General features: G+C 42.5%; 1 pseudogene; it reads right to left on the minus strand.

Moving 5' to 3' along the window:
* Positions 1 to 217: 217 nt before the first annotated feature.
* LOC102861289 lies at positions 218 to 5,457 on the minus strand (annotated as a pseudogene).
* Positions 5,458 to 11,561: the final 6,104 nt, after the last annotated feature.

The raw sequence follows: 11,561 nt of genomic DNA on the forward strand, positions 1-11,561 counted from the left end.
TATTTATTATCTGTTTTTCAATACAATTTACATTCTCATCCCCATTCCCATCCTGATTATACAGATGCTAGTGGCAGAAAGGCCTGGAATAAATACATCCAAGGGAGAGGTTAAGAGGCAAAGCTGTGAAGCTACGTGCACGCACAGCTTCTAAGAGGGAGAGGGGGTGTCTTGGGAGTAAACTCAAGGTAATTAGAGGGTTTAAGCTAAACTTTCTTCAGTCATCCTTGTCTTTTGCTCCATGTTTCTGGATGCGTGTGAACGCAGTGTAATTGAAATTCCCCTTTCTGTCCATTAGAGCTTCTCTGTAGAGCTTGTCCACTTCCTCGTCCATAGAGCGGTCCCCCATGGTGGTCAGCAGCTCTCTCAGGTAGTCTTCCTGAATGGTGCCTGTTGCTTCTTCATCAAAGCAGGAAAAAGCATTTCTGATGACTTCCTCTGGATCTGTCCCATTGAGCTTCTTCCCGAACATCCTGAGGAACGTGGTGAAGTTGATGGGCCCTGGAGCCTCATTCATCATGGCTTCCAGGTACTCATCCATCGAGTTCTTCCCTAGAGAGGTCAGCACATCATGCAAGTCTTCCTTGTTGATAAAACCATCTCTATTCTGGTGAATCATGTTGAAGGTCTCTTTGAACAACTGAATCTGGGACTGGCCAAACATGGCAAACACGTTGGATGTTGTGCGCTGAGGACACTTCGGTGGTCTTGGTCTTGGCTTTTTTGCTCAACAGTGGTGGCTGTTTAATTTATCTGATGCTTGGACCTGGCTGCACTGCGTGAGGCCACTCTAATGCAATTTTAATAGTCTCTTCTGACATTTATTTTGGTTTGTTCCTTCTCCTGTCTTTGTAATGGTTTTTTGCTGCCTTCATTGATGAGATCCTTGATGTAATAATCTTACAGTTCATCTGGTTTTCAATCAGTGTTCAGTACCTCAGACCAGTCCTTGAGATGATTTTAAAATTCAAGTGAGATAAACTCATATTTGGTTCTTGTGGACTTGTTTTAATTTTCTTCAGCTTCAATTTGAACTTGCACATGAATAATTAATTAATGATCTGTTTCACAGTTAGCACCTGGCCTGGTTTTGTCTGATGATATTGAGTTTCACCAATGATTCTTTCCATATTGTTGTTGTTATGTGCCATCGAGTCACTTGTGACTCTTAGCGACACTGTATATAACAGTCCTATACGCTGCTCTATCCTGAGCCAAACTTATTGTCTCTGGCGCACCTACTCTCATTACCCTGTTACTGAAGAAATCCATCTCATTGAGGGTTTTTCTCTCTTGCACTGGCCCTCCACTCTTCCAGGAATGATGTCCCTCTCCAAGGACTGATCCGTCCAAAGTATGTCAGACGAAGCTCCAGAATCTTTGCATCCAAGAAGCAACCTGGTTTCACCCTCTCTAGGACAAACTTGTTTATTCTACTAGCAGTTCATGGTGTATCCAAATACTCTTTTCCAGCGCCATAGCGCAAAGGCATCAAATCTCCTTCTGATATTCCTAGTCATTGTCCAGCTCTGATGCATAGCAAGTAATTGCTGTGTGCTGTTTAATTGGAACTGTTAGCTGACCCTTCAGTGGGTTCTCAGTGGCAGTATAAATCAAACATTACCCGTTCTTCGCTGAGGAATGACTGGTACATACACCCAGTTAAAGAGTACCTTTCCCTAATTTGTTCAAAGGACAATAATGGAGATTATCTATGATGTTGACTGTGCTTCAGGGAATCAAGATGGGAATTACATGGCTGGAGAGTAAGGTGTGCCTGATCCAGGCCATAGTCTTTGCAATTGCTTGCTATGTATCAGAAAGCTGGACAATGACTAGGGATGATAAAAGAAGAAGTGATGCCTTTGAGCTGTGGTTCTGGAGAAGAGTATTGAATATATTATGGACTGCTAGGAGAACAAACAGATTCTTCCTAGAGAGGGTGAAATCAGGTTGCTCCTTGGAGGCAAGGGTTCTGAGGCTTTGTCTGACATACTTTGGACATGTTTCAATGTTGCAGACCGAGGATCCCAAAGAACAGAATAATTTTATAATTATTAATAAAGAGACAAACAGCCAGGAATGAGATAGAGCAGAGAGCTTAAAACAGAGGGTCAGCAGTTCTCGACTGAAGACCTCAAGCCATGCTTCTCTGAGTATTTATTTAGAATCATAAGATAATAAAAGTAAATTCACAAGGAAGTACAAAACAAAGGATAATGGTGAAGTCTTTTACAGATAAGGCCAAGTTCCTCTTTATGCTAATCTCAAGAGGGAGGGATTCATTTGACACAAACTAAGAACAATGTTAACTCCTAGGGAATGCCCCATTGCCATAAGGTGGCCTTCAGTTTGTATCAAGCTTCCCTCATTTCCCCGAAACAGCATTTGGTCTACTATTATTAAATTTGATATTCGGCTTCCCTCATTTCAAGGAGGGACCAGTCCTTGGACAGAGATGTCATGGTTGGGAGGGTGAAGGGACAGCACAGGAGAGGAAGACCCTTGATGAGTCTGATTGATTCATTGACTAGGTAATGGGGAGTAGGTGTGTCAGAGACAATAAGATTGGCCCAGGATAGAGCAGAGTTCAGAGCTGTTGTACATAGAGTCGCTATGAGTTGCAGGTGACTCGACGATACATAACAACAACAATTGTGCTAGAATATTAATGAAGAAGGGGGTGTCCCACCTGAGAGGCCCCCTCAAGGGGAAGAAATTCTTGTGGAGATGGAGTTGACACTCGAATTTCATGACTAGTATGTTCCAGAGGTAGACTTTCTTTTGCACACCTGGTGTTTCATAAGGCTTGTGTAAAGGGCGGATTTAATCTTTAAACACGAAGTGTTTCTTCTTTCTTCTTGTTTGACATCACAAGACAGCAAGGTCAGCTAGAAGTGCATTTGACAGTCCCCTGTCTTTGTTGTGACCCACAGGGGAGCTGGCAGGGATGGGGCCGGGCAGAAGTTGGGACTACTTGTCCGGATTTATTCACGCCTATTCAATGTCCTTCTGTGTGATTAAATGCCTCTGAAAACCCACTGGAGGATCAGTGATGGGTCACTTCTGACTTGCTGGCACTTCACCCCAGCCAACCACTTTCCTATGTAAAGTCTTCTGAGTCACAGGTTCAAGTCCTGCTTCAGGTTGCTGCTCTTGGCTGCTTCATTTGGAAAATCATTTGGCAGACACTCCTGAGGCACCACTCATGCTTAAGAAACTGGTTCAAACAGGTTATTCGCTGCAAGAACTTCGGGCAACTTGTTAGGTCAAGTGGTAGCTTTGTGATCTAAAATATGGCTGTTATCATGACCTTGATCCAACAAACAATAGAGAACATCAAGACTGTTGGGTAGGCTGACCTGTGCCCTATTTTATACAGGAGGCCTCTGAGTACAACTACATGTGGGTTGTGCTTCCCTACTTGGCTCAGCTTCTTTTACAGTCTCTGGGAGATAGAACCACAAGCTTTTAGGCTAGTTGTTGTTGTTTTAGTTAGCTACCATTGAAGCATCTATAATTCAGTGACCCTCTGAACAACAGATCCAAACTTTGCCCTCTCCTGTACCAGTCTCACCGTCTCTGGCATACCCAACCAAGCCCATTGTTACAGTCACTGCATTCATTGGTCTTGTTAAGAGTCTTCCTCTCAGGGAGCTGTGGTGGCCTAGTGGTAAGGAGCAGCAACTACAATCCCAGAGGTGCACGGTTCAAATCCACCAGATCCTCTGCTGGGGAAGGAGGGACAATCTCCTCCTGTACCAGTCAGATCTGATTTAACAGTACTCTCACACAAAAATAATTTAAAAAAAAAGAGTTTTCCTCTCTTTTGCTGATCATCTACCTTTCCCTTGCGATGTCTTTCTCCAAGGACTGGTTTCTCCTAAAACTAGTCCCGAAGTAAGTGAGAGAAATGTCACCATCCTGGCCTCTCAGGAGCACTTTGGTCATACTTCCTTCAAAACAGATTTGATTGGCTGCTCTTTTGGTAGTCAATGGGGTATTTAAGACTCTTCTCCAACACCACAACTCAAAGGCATTGATTTTTCAGTCTTATTCATGCCCAACTTTCTGATGCATAAGAAGCAATTGAAAATACCAAGGTTTGGGTCAGGTGCACCTTAGTCTTTGAACTGACATCTTTGCTCTTTAGAACTTTAGAGCAGTCTTTGACAGCAGATTTCTTCAATACAACACACATTTTGATTTCTTAACTGTGGTTACCAAGGGTGTGGATTGTGGATCCAAGTAAAACAGAATCATTGACAACTTCAATTTTTGCCTCCATTATCATGATGTAGCCCAGATTAATAGTTGAGCACAAAGCCTTTTGTGCCACTTGAGGACATTCCTAAGTTTCCCTTAAATGCATGAAAACATAAAGTGCCGTATAAGTGTTTTCCAGATACCCCGCGAATGTGCTTTGTTGTGAATTAGTTTGAATAACACTGCTACAAAATAGTATCTGTCTCCTGCAGACATTGGAAAATCTTTGATTTCTTTCAGGCATCTTGCAGTCTTCCTTATACTTGGGATTTCTAGGATCAATACAGATTAACATCAGAAAATGAGAAGCTGGGCAAGGACTGTTTAAGTACCTTGAGCTAAAACTGATTTGTGGCCCAGAGTGACAGGGGACACAGAAGGAAATGAATACTTGGGGGAAAATCCACAACCCAAACTCATTGTCAACGAGTCAGAACGGATTCATAGCAGACACCCCAGAGAGGTTTTTGGAGGTTGTAAATCACCCAAGAAAAGATTGTATGTGTCCATCTTTTTGGCCTCTGAGCAGCTGAGGGATTTGAACTGCCAGAGAGGCCTCCTTGCTTTTGAGGTAGTTGCACAACAGCACAACTCCCTACAGACTTTGCCCCAGAACTCTCCGCTTAATGCAGAACTAAGTCGTTAGGGGAGGCTCTAAAATTGGGGCTGTGACACACTTCTCTGTATTAACATTGTGTGTTAAAATAAGCCAAGCTTCAATACGGCATTGAAGTCTATGGGGGAGAGAATAGTCTAAAAGTATTATATTTTAGGGCATTATTTTTATCGTAGGAGTATGCAATGAGGGTTGCAGAGTGGATTATATTTGGGGGTAGGGGCTGGGGTTTGGGGAGGTGCGGGGGGGTGGGAATTGTGTACCAATGAGGGAGTTTTTCTTTTGCTTTTCAAGGAGAGGAGCAAATGGGGGGGGAGGGGTTTGTGCGGGGAGAAGGGTGCAACAATGAATGAATGGAATCCCCAAATCTCTGTTCATTGAAATGAAAAATAAACAACCTAAATTAAAAAAAAAAAATAAGCCAAGCTGCTGATAACAAGTCGCTGCTCTCCTTAAAGTGCTTCCATTGCCAGCCTCTTCCTCTGTGTTCTTTTAAAGTAAGTCACTCCCTTGCTTAAGAGTCAGGGCTCCCACATAAAGTTGCACACCTCACAGCCTACCTTGATGTCCTCCATTGTCCACTAAATAAAGGTCAAACTTTTCAGGTTGATATGCAGAGGCCCTCAGGGTCTGGCTTCAGTCTACCACTGATAACAGTCCAAAGAGAAAACAGAAGGCCCACCCAAAGAGGTTAACTGAGGAGAATCTAACAATGAGACTTTTACAGAACTGTGAGTAGCAATTGAGGTCAGAGATGAGGAAACACCCAGGAATGGCCAAAGCAAAGCTATTGCCACCTATAAATGCAACCCTGTTTGGAAAGAGGGATTTAGAAAAGTTATTAGTAAACATGGGGCCATATTGGAGGAGTTGTTGTTGTTACGTGCCATCGAGTCACCTGCGACTCATAGCGACCCTATGCACAACAGCCCTAAACGCTGTTGTATCCCTTGCCAATCTTATTGTCTCTTACACACCTACTCCCATTACACAGCATGCACGCAGACTTTAAGATCCATGGGGATATACTAGATTTTTTAAAAGCCCTATGACCCATAGCAACCCTAAGCACAACAGCTCTGAACCCTGCTCTATCCTGAGCCAATCTTACTATTTCTGACACACCTACCCTCATTAAAACAGTTATGTGTCAATGTATCTCATCCAGGGTCTTCCTCTCTCACGCTGTCCCTCAACTCTATCAAGCATGATGTCTTTTTCCAAAGACTGACCCCTCTTGGCTACCACACATAAAATATGTGATATAGAGTTTCAAAATCCTTGCTTCTTACATACACTTGGTACCAGAAGTGCTCACTAAGTTGTGCCAAGAAAGCCAGCTGGCCGACTGACTGGAAAAAATCAATATTTGTTCCCATTCCAAAGATAGGTGACCCAACAGAGTGTGGAAATTATCGACCAATATCATTGATATCACATGCAAGCAAGATTCTGCTGAAAAGTATTCAAAAATGTTTGGAGCAATATGTCAACAGAGAACTGCCAGATGTGCAGACTGGATTTAGAAAAGGCCGTGGTACTAGGGATATTATAGCTAATGTTAGATGGATCTTGGCAGAAAGCAAAGAATACCAGAAGAATGTGTATCTGTGCTTCATTGACTATGCAAAGGCTTTTGACTGTGTGGATCACAACAAGCTGTGGCTGAATGTGAAGAATGGGAATCCCAGAACATTTGATTGTGCTAATGCAAAACCTATACTTGGAGCAAGAGGCAGTTGTCAGACCAGAGCAAGGAGACACTACATGGTTCAAAATCAAGAAGGGGGTCCATCAGGGATGTATCCTGTCTCCATGCCTTTTCAATCTGTATGCAGAACAGATCATCCAAGATGCTGGGCTGTACGAAGAGGAATGTGGCATCAGGATTGGTGGAGAGTCATCAACAACCTATGTTATGCAGATGACACAACCCTCTTGCTGAAACTAAGGAGGACCTAAAGCAATTGCTGCAGAAGGTCAAGGACTGCAGTCTTCAATATGGATTGAAGCTCAACATCAAGAAAACAAGGATTGTCACCACTGGGCCAATTGGCACCATCAATATGGATGGTGAAGAGATTGAGATAATTAACAGTTTTAGTTTACTTGGCTCCATAGTCAACACTCTTGGTAACAGCAGCCAGGAAATCAAGAGATGAATTGCATTGGGAAAGCCAGCTGTGAGGGACCTCTCAAGAGTACTGAAGAGCAACGATGTCAGGCTGGAAACTAAGGTGCACCTGATCCGGGCTATAGTCTTTGCAATTACATGCTATGCATCAGAGAGTTGGACAGTGAATAGGGATGACAGAAAGAAAATTAATGCCTTTGAGCTGTGGTGCTGAAGAAGAGTGTTGAATATATCATGGACTGCTAGGAAAACAAGTTTGTCCTGGAGAAGATGAAGCCAAATGCTCCTTGGAGTCAAGGATTCTGAGGCTTTGTCTGACATATTTTGGGCATGTTGCAAGGAGGGACTGGTCCTTGGAGAGGGTCATCATGTTTGGGAGAGTGGAGGGATGGTGCAGGAGAGGAAGACCTTCGATGAGATGGATTGATTCTGTGAATGGAGTGGTGGGAATGAATGTGTTTGAGATGGCTAGGTTGGCACACGATAGAATGCCGTTTAGGACTTTTGTACATAGGGTCGCTATGAGTTGCAGGCAACTCGATGGCACAAAACAACAACAACAACAACAACAACAACCAGAAGTCAGGAAATCAGAAGACATATTTTCCTTATCTGACTGAATTAGGTCACTCAAGATAATGCTCTTCGGTCCCTCTCAAGTTAAGTAATAATTTACAAGATCATTGCTCCTGTGTGCTGTGTAGTATTCCATTATATGAATGTACCATAATTTCTCAATCCATTTGATTGTGGTTGGACATCTGGGCTGTTTCCATGTTCTTGTGATACTAAGCAATTCTTTTATGATATAGTTACCGTTATTCATATCTTTATTCATCTTTCATCATTGTCCACCTTTAGATGCTCATTTGTTTAATTGTTAATAATCTTAAATGATTGACAAAAAAATAGGACCTACTATTGTAGATTTTATGCTGTCTAATTAAAAGAACTGTCCCTAGAAGGATGGGCAATCTCCTCCCTTGTAGTTAACTACCTCTGAAAACCCACCAGAGGATCAGCTTTGGGTCGGTTCCGACTCAATGGCACACAACAACAACATCAACAATCCTGCTTTATTAATGTGCTAGAGGGTAGGATTTACAACAGAGGATCACAAAATGGATAATATTGACAATCATGGCCTACCCAAGTTGATACATCTTGGGGACATAATCCAAATCATTATACCCACATACGATGACAATTATTTTTTTAAATTTAATTTATTTAAAGTTTTTTTAAATGATCATCCTTGAAAAGTGTCTGAACGTATCATAGATGCAGTGCCAACTACATTTGACCCTTTCCCCCTTTCAAGGGTAACAGGGGGAACAGAGTCAGTCACATTCTAGGACGTGGACGGAATGGAATAGATGGTATAAGAAACTGGAGAAGCAGGGAGTTGAAGTTGTAGGCTGGATGTCTTCTGTATGAAAGGTAAAGGATTACTTCCAGTGAATGGCTTTGGAGAGAACTCATGGATACCATTTAGGCAGAATATACAAACATTAAAGAATTAGAAGAAAACTCTTCCTTGGTCTGCATTCCTTGATCTTCCTTTGTATATTGCTCCAGTTGGTAGTGAAACTGCATGAATTAAAAAGAAATCAAGCAGCGGCTTGGGCGCCAGTGGCATGGGATCGTGCTTTCTCTCTCACCAGGGTTGGATTTGGGATGGTGCAAACAGGCCTGCGGTCAAGAATCTCTCCTTGCATCTGACCATGACATCAGTGACAGTGTATCTCTTTTCTCCAACATTTGCTAAAGCTATTACTACTTTCCTGAGGCGTTATTCTTCTGTGAAAGTGCTTAAGGAACACTTTGAGAAACCAGGGAAATACCAAAGAACAAACAGAATGAGGTAGCTACATTTGCTATTCATAAAATGTCCTAAAAGTGCTATGAATAATCTGGCAAATTTTGATTGTGTCTAATTTTATCCACTATCAAGTCAGAATCCTGTTTTGTTTGATTCAGGGAAATGGAGATTGAAGGTAATAAATAATATACCTCCTGATATTTTCTAAAAAGAATGAAGGGTAATACAAGGCTATCATAATAGTCTTGCTTTCTTTCAAACTTACCCCACCACTTTAATATGGGCCTTGAGGAGAAACTTGAAAACCTTCTAGAAAACTGCAGGTCTTTTGCCCTTGTGGCAACTAACTCCCTTTCCTGTTGGTCCTTAAATCACAGTGCTTGTGTTGAAAGAGAACCTGAACCATTGAGAGAAGTTCCAAGTTGGTTTTTGTTCAAATATTTTCTGTAAGAGAATTGATGCCTTTGAGCTGTGGTGCTGGAGAAGAGTGTTGAATATACCATGGACTGCTAGGAAAACAAGTTTTTCCTGGAGAAGATGAAGCCAAATGCTCCTTGGAGTCAAGGATTCTGAGGCTCTGTCTGACATATTTTGGGCATGTTGCAAGGAGGGACTGGTCCTTGGAGAGGGACATCATGTTTGGGAGAGTGGACGTTCGGTGCAGGAAAGGAAGACCCTTGATGAGATGGATCGATTCTGTGAGTGGAGTGGTGGGAATGAGTGTGTTTGAGACTGCAAGGTTGACAGAGGATAGAATAGCATTTAGGGCTCTTGTACATAGGGTCGCTATGAGTCACAAGCGACTCAATGGCACATAACAACAACAATGGGTAGATAGGAAGTTCTGCTTTTGACTTGAACATTTCTTGATGACTAGCGTATAATTACCTCCTAAACAAATCCACTGCTGTCAAGTTGATTCCACCTCATAGTCCACCATCAGGTCTCCGAGGCTGTGAATCTTACTGCTCGGCTCTCTCCCTTAGAGCAGCTGATGGACATTAAACCAGCAGAAACGCATAGCCGCTTGTTTATCAGCACGACAGTACAGACTCTTCCACCATAGCCGAGCCCTGCCTTACGGGGTGTTACTAACACATCAGTACCCAATTTCCAAACTACAGAGTGCATTCTGGGCCACATCGTCTTTATTCTGCGTTATCCATCAACTCAAAGCTTATATTTTTCCATCTTTCTGAAAGCCTTAAAATTTTTGGCCCCCTCATGGTGCCATTCCTCTCTTTTGCCGTGCATTTGTGGTTTTATCTCATCTTTTACTTCTACCATTTCAGTGACATCTGAAGGAAGGGGGGTGGCAAATACTGGATCTCAACCCACCAGGTTGAACTGAAATGTGTATATATTTTTCAAACAATGCATTCCTGTTAACAGGTTTCTCTTGTCTCTTTAAGTATTCAGAATAAATGAGAAACACTCATTCACTCCTCCCCTGACAGCGAGTCATTTTCAGCCCCCTATTGAATTTCCAATCACAAGAGGAGACTGCCCACCGTTCTCCTGCAGAGCCAGGGGTGCAGCAGAGCCACTGAAGATGCACAGCCTTTGGTTAGCAGCGCACCTCACTACAGACTGTGACACACGAGCTCCCTGAGAATCACTTTGTTGTTGTTAGGGACCGTCAAGTTGAGCATGACTCATAGCAACCTTATGAACAAAGGATCTGAACCCTGTTCTTTCCTATGCCATCCTCACACTTCCTGACACACGAGAGCCCATTGCAGCAGTCACCATGTCAATCCACCTGGTGGAGGGTCTTCCTTTCTTTCGCAGACCCTCCACCCTTCCCAACATTGTGTCCCTCTCCAAGCAATAGCACCTCCAAGCAACATGTCCAAAGTATGTGAGGCAAAGGCACATTATTCTTGCGTCCAAAGAGCACTCCAGCTGCACCATCTCCAGAACATATCTATGTGTTCTCTTGGCTGTCCATAAGATGCTCAGTGCTCTTCTCCAGCACCACAGCCCAAAGGCATCAATTCTTTTCCTGTTATCCTTATTCATTGTCCAGCTCACAGATGCATAGCAAGTAATTGGAAAGACTATGGCCTGAATCAGATGTGCCTTAGTCCTCAAAATGACATCATTACTCCACAATAATTTGGAGAGGTCTTTAACTGCAGATTATCCCAGTGCAACGTGTCTCCTTATTTCATGACTGCTGATACCAAGGCTGATAATTGTGGATAGAAGCCAGATGAGCTATTGACAGTTTCAGTCTCCTCTCCATATATCACGATGCTGCCTATTGGTCCAGTGGTAAGAATCTTTGTATTCCTGACACTGCGATGCAATCCATACCAAAGTCTGCATTCCTTGATCTTCTGTAACAAGTGCTTTAAGTCCTCCTTACTTTCAGCAAGCAAGGTTATGTCATCTGCATAACGCAGGCTATTTATGAGTCTCCCTCCAATCCTGATGCCACACTCCTCCTCAAAGAGTCCAGCATCTCTGATAGTTTGCTCTGCATAAAAATTGAATAGGTATGGAGAGAGAATACTATGTCATAATAAAATTTTGCCAACAATTGACGAACACCTAGAGCTCTTTGTTTTCTAATTTTATTCTTTTTAATGATGTAATTATTTTTAATTTTTATTGAGATTTTAATTAAAGTTTATAGAGAACTTGGATTTCCATTCATTCATTCTTGTACATTTTCCTCCTTACCTGCCCCAGTTTGCTTTTCTCTTTGACAAAAAAAT

This window comes from Elephantulus edwardii, unplaced genomic scaffold (assembly GCF_000299155.1).
Source record: "Elephantulus edwardii isolate Elephantulus edwardi_28Jun2011 unplaced genomic scaffold, EleEdw1.0 scaffold00037, whole genome shotgun sequence".
Taxonomy (NCBI): domain Eukaryota; kingdom Metazoa; phylum Chordata; class Mammalia; order Macroscelidea; family Macroscelididae; genus Elephantulus; species Elephantulus edwardii.